The sequence below is a fragment of the Chinchilla lanigera genome, unplaced genomic scaffold (assembly GCF_000276665.1).
Source record: "Chinchilla lanigera isolate Chin_1 unplaced genomic scaffold, ChiLan1.0 scaffold00015, whole genome shotgun sequence".
Lineage (NCBI taxonomy): Eukaryota > Metazoa > Chordata > Mammalia > Rodentia > Chinchillidae > Chinchilla > Chinchilla lanigera.
In genome coordinates this window covers 19,455,764-19,464,718 of record NW_004955416.1, presented here as the reverse complement: position 1 = coordinate 19,464,718, position 8,955 = coordinate 19,455,764, and the positions used below count along the sequence as shown (strand labels likewise).

The following is an 8,955-nucleotide window of genomic DNA, read 5'->3' as shown; positions in this document are numbered from 1 at the left end:
TCTCTCTCTCTCTTTCTCTCTTCCAGAGGCTCCCATTATCTGATGCTGTCCTCCTTCTCTGATGCTATCAGCAAAAGCTGATGCTGGCACCATGCTGTTAAATCTCCAGAAATGTGAGCTAAATAATTTTTTTTTTCCTTAAGTATCCAGCCTCTACTATTTTGTTATAGTAACACAAAGCAGACTAGCACAGCAGAGCAGGAGACACTCTTGGGTGAGCTGTAATCAATGGTCATGACTTTACTCATGGTATATCTAGAAGTCCAGAGGAAAAGCTAAGTATATGATCTTTGACCAGAAGAGGCCAGAATGGCAGCAAAGGCATGGGGGCAGGGGGAGAAGGAGACTATAAACTGCTAAGTACCTACTAGGTACTAAAGACCTAGCTCATCACTATCACTTTCACTTTCATTTCTTGCTCAGACCAGTAAGGAACAACCATGAAAAGCCTCAGCCAACAGAGCACCACAATATTTACTCATTCATATATCTAATAAATACAGGACTATACATATTGCATGCCTACTGTGTTCCTGGCATAGAGAAAAATGGAGTCTCCCAGCAGAGGATCACAGGACAGATTTTGTATCACTAGTACCCAGAGAAATCTGATGGGAGGGCCATGTCTACATACTCCAAGTGACTCTTAGCTCTTCATCATGGAATTCCAACAAACTATGGGACACTGAAAAACTGAGCTAAGGAGGTTGGTTTACTACAGAAAATAAAAGGTGATTTTCCCTCTGAGTCATGTTGAAAATCTTTGGCCCATAAAGTTCATTATTATCCACTTGTCTAATTTTGGACATCATGCGCCTTGCACAAATACTCTTCTAAATTTCACTGTCAATGTTAAATGATAGGTTCTCAATTCTCCTATCATAGAATGTTTAAGTCTCTTGGCTGGCATGGTAATCCTCTAATCAACATTTAGACAAACATATTTCCAAGTCCAGGCATATGAAGGGAACTGCAGAGCACTTGAGGATTAAACCTGTATCCATCATCATCATCATCATCATAACCACCACACGTATTACCATTTAATAACTGAAAAAGCCAAAGCTCCCAAAACATTAAGTAATCTGCTCACATTAAAACAGCTAGAAAATAGTAAAATGAGTTCTGTCTGGTACCAATGCCCATTGCTCCAGACTCTTCATCTTACAGTCAGGCTTGGACCCACACATAAAAGTAAAGGCCAAGTTTCTATCTCTTTCTCATATTTCCTCCTGGGCTTTGTATCTTTCCATTTTCTGTTGCTGTAACAAAATACCTGAGGCTAGGTACTTTGTAAAAGAGGTCGAGTTCACCTAAAGTTTGGGAGGCAGAGAGTCCAAGATTCAGGGGCCCATCTGTTCCCCTCTGGTGAGGACTCCCAACTCAACTTTATTGTGCTGAGGACCAGGTGTGTGAACCTTGGGAGGATAAATGCAAACCAAAGCCAAATCATTGAAGGCTCTAGTTCTTTTGTTTCCACACACACACACACACACACACACACACACACAGAGCCATGTTCAAAGCCAAGTATGGTGACACACTCCTGTAATCCTGGCACTTTGAGAGGCAGAGTCAGTTCAAATCCCACCTGAGCAACTTAGTGAGACCCTGTCTTCTTCTTTTTCTTTCTTTTTTTTTTTTTTTTTTTTTTTTTTGAGACAGGGCCTTGTTATGCAGTTTAGCCTGACCTTAAACTCACTATGTAGCCCAGGCTGGCCTCGAACTCATGGCAATCCTCCTGCCTCAGCCTCCTGAGTACTGGGATTACAGGCATGTGCCACCATGCCTGGCTCAACCCTGTTCTAACAAGGCCAGGGGATGTAGCCCAAGCTACTTTGCCCTTGGGTTCGATCCCAAGTACCACAAAAAAAAAAAGAAGAAGAAGAAAAAACCTCTCAATCACAATATCTGTTTTTTCTTATTTGAAAGCAATTTTGTGTCTGTGTGTGAGCCCTCACACCAAATGGCATTCCAAGCAAAACACATGCACACAAAATCACTCACACCGTGGGGTGTAAATGAGCAGCACCCACAGTCTGAGTCTGAAGTCACCTCAGCCCTAGAAGACAATAGTCTAGCTCTCTCCTTATAGACAGCATCACATCATGCAAGATACTGTAAAAGTGAGATTTTTTTCAAGCAAGCTGGTGACACTCTTTCACTCAGCATAAATTGATTTAAATAAATTTCTCCCCTTTTCAGAATTCTTCCTTGCTTCTGGTTCTTCTTAAATTAAAGGCAGTACAATAATAATCCAAGAACATCACACCCCTGAATTTCAGCCACTTCTCTCTGAAGGATCTTTTTCCTTTTTTAAACGTATGAGCTATTTTTTGGTTTCCACGTGTTCCTCTTTCTGACTTGTCACATTGCTTTCTATAAGGCATAAATTGGAGCCTTCATATCCAAAATCTGGTTTTATTCCAGAAGATTCACAATAAGCTCCCTGTGAGACTTGGGAAGAAAGGGGATGACTTCAGGAACTTGGATTTCAAGATCCACCAAAGCAAAGACTTGCAGTCCACTCTGGTAATTAAATTCTTCCACTCACTCATTCTGTTAGCATTCACTGAGCATATACTACGTGCCAGGCAGTATTCTGAGCACTGTGATGTAGGAGTTACTTGGCTCATTGAAGGGACAATATATAACATGCTATTCAAACTTGGACATCATCCCTGGACCCCACAGTCTTACACACAACTATCTACCAAACAGCTCTCCTTAGGTGTCCAACTGAACCTATAACAGCTCCTTCATCACCTCAGTAAAGGACTCATCCAGTTGCTCAAGCAAAAATATGGAGTTGTCCTTGATTCCTATTGACTAATCTAATGCTACCATCGACTATATCCAGAATTTAGCAACTTCTTTCATCTCAACCACTCTTCCAGACCACCAGCATCTTTCACCTGCAGCGCCTCCTGGCCAATCTCCCCATGTTCAACCTTCCCCCAACACACACATTCGAGTCTATTCTAAGCTCTGAGGCTAAAATAAATGATCACTGTCAAACATAAATCAGACAAGGGCATTCTGGGCTTAAAATTCTCCAGTGCGTTCCCAGCCAACTCAAAGCAAAAGCTCAAGTCCACCACAGCAAGACCCTGTGTTACCTGCCTCCTTTCTACTTTTTGGGTCTCATCTTCTGCCATGCTTACCCTGTCTCATTCACTTCCTCCTCCGTGAGGCTTCTTACTGCTCCCAGAATGCACCAGTGCTCTGTTGCCTAAAGGCCTTTGCACTTACCGTTCTTCCTACCTAGAAAGATCTTTCCCAAGTTATCCACCTGGCTCACTCTTTCAATTCCTTCATGTCTCCCCCACCTCCTTACAAACCCAACCCTTACCTTGTCCTCCCCTCCCACACTCACTCAACCTCCTTTACCTGCTTAATGTTCCTTAATCACTTGATATATTGTATACTTACTTATTTATATATAATTTGTCTCCCCAGCTAGAATGCATGCTTCATGAAATGGGATCTTGGTGGAGGGGGGAATGGTTGGTTGGCTGGTTGGCTGGTTGGCTGGGTGACTGGTTGGCTGGTCAGTTCATTGGCTAGTTGGTTGGATGGTCAGTTGGTTGGTTGTGTTTTGTTGCCCTGTGTCTCCTATCTATAAAATGCCTGGCAAATACAGAACAATCAAAAAATATGAGGTGAATGAATGGCTTTCTAAATATACATATGTCTATAGATAGGCAGCCAAGGAACCAGAGCAAAAAGTCACAAGGACAACTATAGGTGTCACCCTCACAAGTAGAGTCCACAAAAAAAGCAACTGAGGCAAGGAAACTTGAACATCAAGGTCCTTATTATAGATGTAAAAAAAATCCAAAATTTTCCACTCTCTATATTCATGCTTTTTACAATGTGATTATACAGCTCCTTCCAGCAAAAGGTAGACTCTATGTTTGTGCCCTTCCCCTCTGGACTGCCTGTGTCTTACTTTTGTGGATAAACAGGATGAAGTGCTGGTAAGCTCTGTGAGAAGCTTGGGCCCCAAGAGACCATGCAAACTCCCCCTTTCTCCTGGCCCTCTGTCGCTACCATGAGAACATGTCTGGTCAACCTTATGGAGGATGGGGGACCCCATGGATCACAGCCAAGACCTTCCAGCTCACGTCATCATAGAGAAGCCAGCTTCATCTCTCCATCAGCAGACCCAAACCACATGAAGCAAGCATAGCTGAGATCAACCAAGCACAGCTGTCCAGCCACCCCACTGGCAGGGGAAAGAGCCACTCCACAGGCATGGGAGAAATTAAGAAATTAATAAATGGTTGTAGTTTTAAGCCACTAAGCTTAGGGGTGGCTTCTCCTATCGTTGCATTGACAAGATCAGCCTTAATGTGTATGAGGCTGCTAATCTGCTTTGCTCTGAATAAATGTACACCAGGGACGCTCCTCCTTGTGGTTCGATTCTCATGGCATGGATCTGTGGGAATAAGACACATTAGCCACGCCACGCAGTGTCTCAGCCATTGCAAAGCAACCAACTGGGCTACAGAGACCAGAGACTGGACCAGGTTTCAAAAACAGCAGCACCAGAGCTTGGGTGTGGGTGATGCACAGAAGTAAATGTTGCTCTCTGAGGTGACTTGGGGACACCCAGCTAAACACCCTGACCTGGCCCCAGCTCAGCCACATCCTGTTTCACAGACACTTCGACAAGGTTCTCAGGCATCCAGCCCGACTCTGCCCCTGGAACACACTGCAGTAGCCCTACTGCACTGAGGACAGCTGTGTGTCAGTGCAGGGCTTCCCCTGGAGAGCTGAAGTCACAAAGGATGGAGCAGCAAATGGCAATGTTTATAGTAAGCCTATAAGATGGAAGCCCCATATAAACTCGCCGTGTGGCACTATGTAAATGCCTTCCACAGTACCTGGACTGTCAATCAATTTCCAGATGATCCCAACACCTTCTCATAACCATGGAAACTCTTCTCATTCTCCAAGACAAAAGCATAACAACTAGCAAGGACAACAGCAACTGGACTGTTCACTAAAGATGACCCTTTCTTTCACTGGGGAAAGGAAAGGACCCACATGTACGCTCCTCGGTCTGGATGAAGCAGATCTGACTGTGTCTCTCCATCTCCCTAGTTCCTGCTGCCTTTCAGAGAACTGTGCCTGCTGTGTGCTGGCTAGACTGTACCTGGAGTGTCTATAGGTACCTTTCCTAACTACTAACCACTCTTCCTCTAAATAGGGGGCTTCAGGGCTGGGGATTTAGCTCAGCGGCACAGCGCCTGCCCAGCAAGTGCAAGGTCGTGAGTTCGATTCCCGGTACCAGAAAAAAATAAAAATAAAAACAAAAATAAGATAAATAGGGGGCTTCAGATCTCATCCAATTCCTTAAATGACAACTCAGTACATATATCTTAGTGACAAACATAAATCATAACAGGGACTACCTCAGTGACCTTACTGTGCCGTCCCTCTGAATGCCACGCTTACCAGCGTCCCCCGCCTTACTCACTGCAGCCTCCTTGGCCTCCTTTCTGGCTCTCTTATAAGCAGACCCTTCTCCTACCTCGGGATTAGCAGGTGCCCAGAATGCCTGGCTTCCTCCCTCATTTTCTCCAATCTGGTCAAATATCACTTGCCGGCACCCCACCCTAACCAAGCTGCATAAAAATAAATAAATAGCAAGCCCCACTCCTGCCTGGTAGCGCTCCCCATGCCTCTTACGCTAGTTTATTTTTCTGCATTATAATGTCTCTTTAGTAACATGCTATGTGTGCGCTTAGTAGTATGTCCATCATTACACACACACACACACACACACACACACACATTAACTTAAGCTCATTAAGGGTAGGGGCTTTATTTGGTTCAATTCTGTATTCCTTCCTCATACAGTAGTTCCTAACGCATGCTAGGGATGCCAATGAGCACCCACTTTGTACCGGGCAATGTACATATGACAATGATCCAGCAATGGACGAATACTTTAAGTATCTGTTATGTAATGATCAGAACAGCCCTACTGTTCTCACCACTGTACAGATCAGATGACCTGCCCCATCCAAGCCCCAAGCCTGTGCTCCCTGTGGTGCCCCAGGCTGCCCTCCAAGCACCCAGATGCTGGTTTAGGTTACATGGGGCACAAACATGCATCTCTGGCAAATGTGCAGATCCCAGAGCTCTTCATTCTATCATTTTGCATTACCTGCCACAGCTTTTGTCCAGGAAGTTACACCCTTGAGACTGGATTTTCTTCTCCCAGAGCAGATGGGTAGTAACAGCTTTAGCTTTCCCTTATCCCTCCCACTTGGGAAAATCTTAGTTCCGAATTTTCTTTTTGAACTGGGCTGGGACAAGGATAGGTCAAGGACCTGGGCTGAGGCAGGAGGATCACCAGGAGTTCAAGGCCAACCTGGGCCACATAGTGAGTTCAAGACCAGCCTAAACTACAGAGCAAGACCCTGTTTCTCTCTCTCTCTCTGTCTGTCTCTCTCTGTCTGTCTCTCATCTCTCTCTCTCTCTCTCTCTCTCTCTCTCTCTCTATATATATATATATATATATATATATATATACACATATATATCTCAAATGAAAAAGCCAACCTGCAATGGGCGTGCCCTTTCTTTAGTGCCAGCCGGTCTCTGCTGGGGTCTGGTCACATACTGAGGAAGCCTGCTTGCTCTACCCTGCCTGGTAAGGGGATGTGGGTCATGCCCAGACCAAGGGACGGAAGAACAACCCAATCCCTGCTGAAATCAGCAGGGGGTTCATTTGTTAAACAGTTCTCTTCTCTTTACAACCACTGCTGCCCTTGCACACCACCGTCTCAGGACATGTCACACTCCCTCACTACAGCTGTTTTCCCCCCAGCAGGTGCGAGCTTGCGGGGAGCCAGGACTTCATCACTGCTGCACCTTCGGGATTAATCCCACCTCTGACACACACTAAGTGCTGCTTGAGAATCTGCTGACTCAGAATGAAGCTCACTGCACCTACCGCATCCACTAGAGCCAACAGGACAAGTCACCTCTCATGGAAAGGGCAGGAAGCCGAAGCACAGAAGGGACGTGCAGACCAGAACAACCCCTGAGCTGGTAACAATGCTTAACTGTCACCCGCACACTCTGAGCGCCACTCCCTGCGCCCCCAGGGCCCCCACATTCAACTTCCAAACAGGCTTAGAAACCGAGCAAGCTTCGCTCAGCGCCCCACCCCGCCTCACCCCGGCTGCTCTTACCGGAGCCCAAGACGCCGACGCTAAGTTACCTTTAAACAGAGCTGGTTTTCAGCTGCGATTTCTGGATCAAGGGTAGCGCTTCCCCGCCCTGCCCTGCCGAGCGCTGGACAGCAGAGAGCTCCCGTCTGTCTGCGGAACAAACAGCCCTGCCTCGCTCCTCCCCGGCTACACGCATTTGCTCGCCCATCCCTGCAAAACAAATCGTGTTCTTTTCCATGCGCTAAAACCCATCTATAAACAAATCCTCTGCGCGACTACGAAACGGCTCCCACGCCCGCGAAGAGCGCCTTCCACACCCAGAAGCACACACGAACCCCAACTCAGAGCCACTAGGTGTCAAGCACGCTTTTAATCTCAAGAACAACCCAACAACAACAAAATCCACCTAACGGGAACGAACTGCGGCGGCTCGGGAAGCTCAGCGGGACGGAGCCGTCAATGTCAGCAGCCTAAGTTGCAGAAGTATTTAGGGCGCTAATAGTTCAAAGGGTTTCACAACCAGCCCTTGGGGAGGCCACTTCCGAGGAGCGCGCTCCCCTTGGCAGCCGGCGAGCGCTTGCTCTTGCGCGCGCTTTCCCGGACTCTGCCGGGTCTTTCGCGCCGCGCACCACAAGCCCCGCTCCCGGCACCAGCGGGTGCGTTTCGGCCGCGGCAGGCGAGCGGCCGGGCCGGGTCTTCGCGCATCGCAGCGCGCGTCGCCGTCCCCTACCTGGGTGGGGGCCCGCGGTGGGTCCGGGGCGCGGGCCGAGAGGCTTCCTCCTCGGCAGAGCAGGCGGCTCCGGCTCTGCGGGTCCCGGCGATCGCCGCGGTGTCACTCACACCTGCAGCGCCGCGCCCACGCCGCCGCCGCGCGCCCAGACGCAGCGCGCCCCCGCCCCACGAGCAGCCCGGGCGGGAGCCTCGCGTCCGCTCTTCGGCAGATCCGGTCCTAACCCGGGCGTGAAAGGTGTGGGCTGCTGACTGCTCTGTGCTTCTAAATCCCCTTCTGGTTCAAGAAAAGATGTTTGGGGTGGCGCGGAGGGAAGCGGAGACAGCGGGGTTCCAAGCTCTCTGGACGTGCAGACCCACCCGTCTGCGAACTTCTGGGTCCTCCAGGTTTAATCGTCACCTCGCGCTGTCCACCCACCCTGCCCAGGACGAGGTGGCGCTGTCGGGGCCTCAAGCCCTTCCGCCTACTCCACACGTGCCGCTGTCGCAGCCGGAGCCCCTACCTCCTGGGGAGGGGGTCCTCTGGTTGTGCCATTCTCTCGGTATCTTAGCAATAGACGCTGGCGATCTGCTCTGCCCTTATCTGCGTGGTCAGTGGGGCGAACAGGAAAACTGGGACCTGGTGTCTTCAACCAAGCTCCACTTCTGTCCCCCTCCTTCCAACGCCCCCGACGCCATTCAGAAAGATTTGGCAAATAAAACTGCCAAGGTTCTCCTACCATTGAAAGCCTCTTTTTGGAGCATAAGATTCGTTTTAAGAGGAAAGGAGGATCAAAGAAATGACCCTGGAAATTCAGGGGCGCAAGCAAAGCCCCTAACACTGCAGGCCTCCTTTCAGGTCTGAACTGCGTTTCTGTCCCAGTACGGCTGAAACTCCTCTTCCCTCTTCCGCATCCAGCGCTTCTGGCCTCCCGGCTTCATGGCTGCATCCCTGAGCCGCTCTCCAGCCCCTGGCTTCCTCCTGGCTCAAGCTTTTCCCCCGACCACTGCCTTGCAAGGGTTTCACCTCCTCAGCCGCCGAGGGTCGCTTCTTTAA

At 48.7% G+C, this 8,955-nt stretch overlaps 1 protein-coding gene across 3 annotated transcripts in view; it reads right to left on the bottom strand.

Annotated features, from left to right (window-relative positions):
• Positions 1-8,305, bottom strand: part of Sv2b (synaptic vesicle glycoprotein 2B) — a 194,369-nt gene extending 186,064 nt beyond the window's left edge. The window contains exons 1-2 of one of the 3 annotated variants that reach the window (XM_005381593.2): positions 7,921-8,305; positions 7,241-7,400 (exon numbers count right to left, since the gene is read on the bottom strand). The gene's annotated coding sequence lies outside the window, so the exon portion shown is untranslated. Of the gene's footprint in view, positions 1-7,211; positions 7,515-7,920 lie in introns of those variants that run through there. The other 2 variants (XM_005381594.2, XM_013512680.1) reach the window with 2 other exon arrangements.
• Positions 8,306-8,955: the final 650 nt, after the last annotated feature.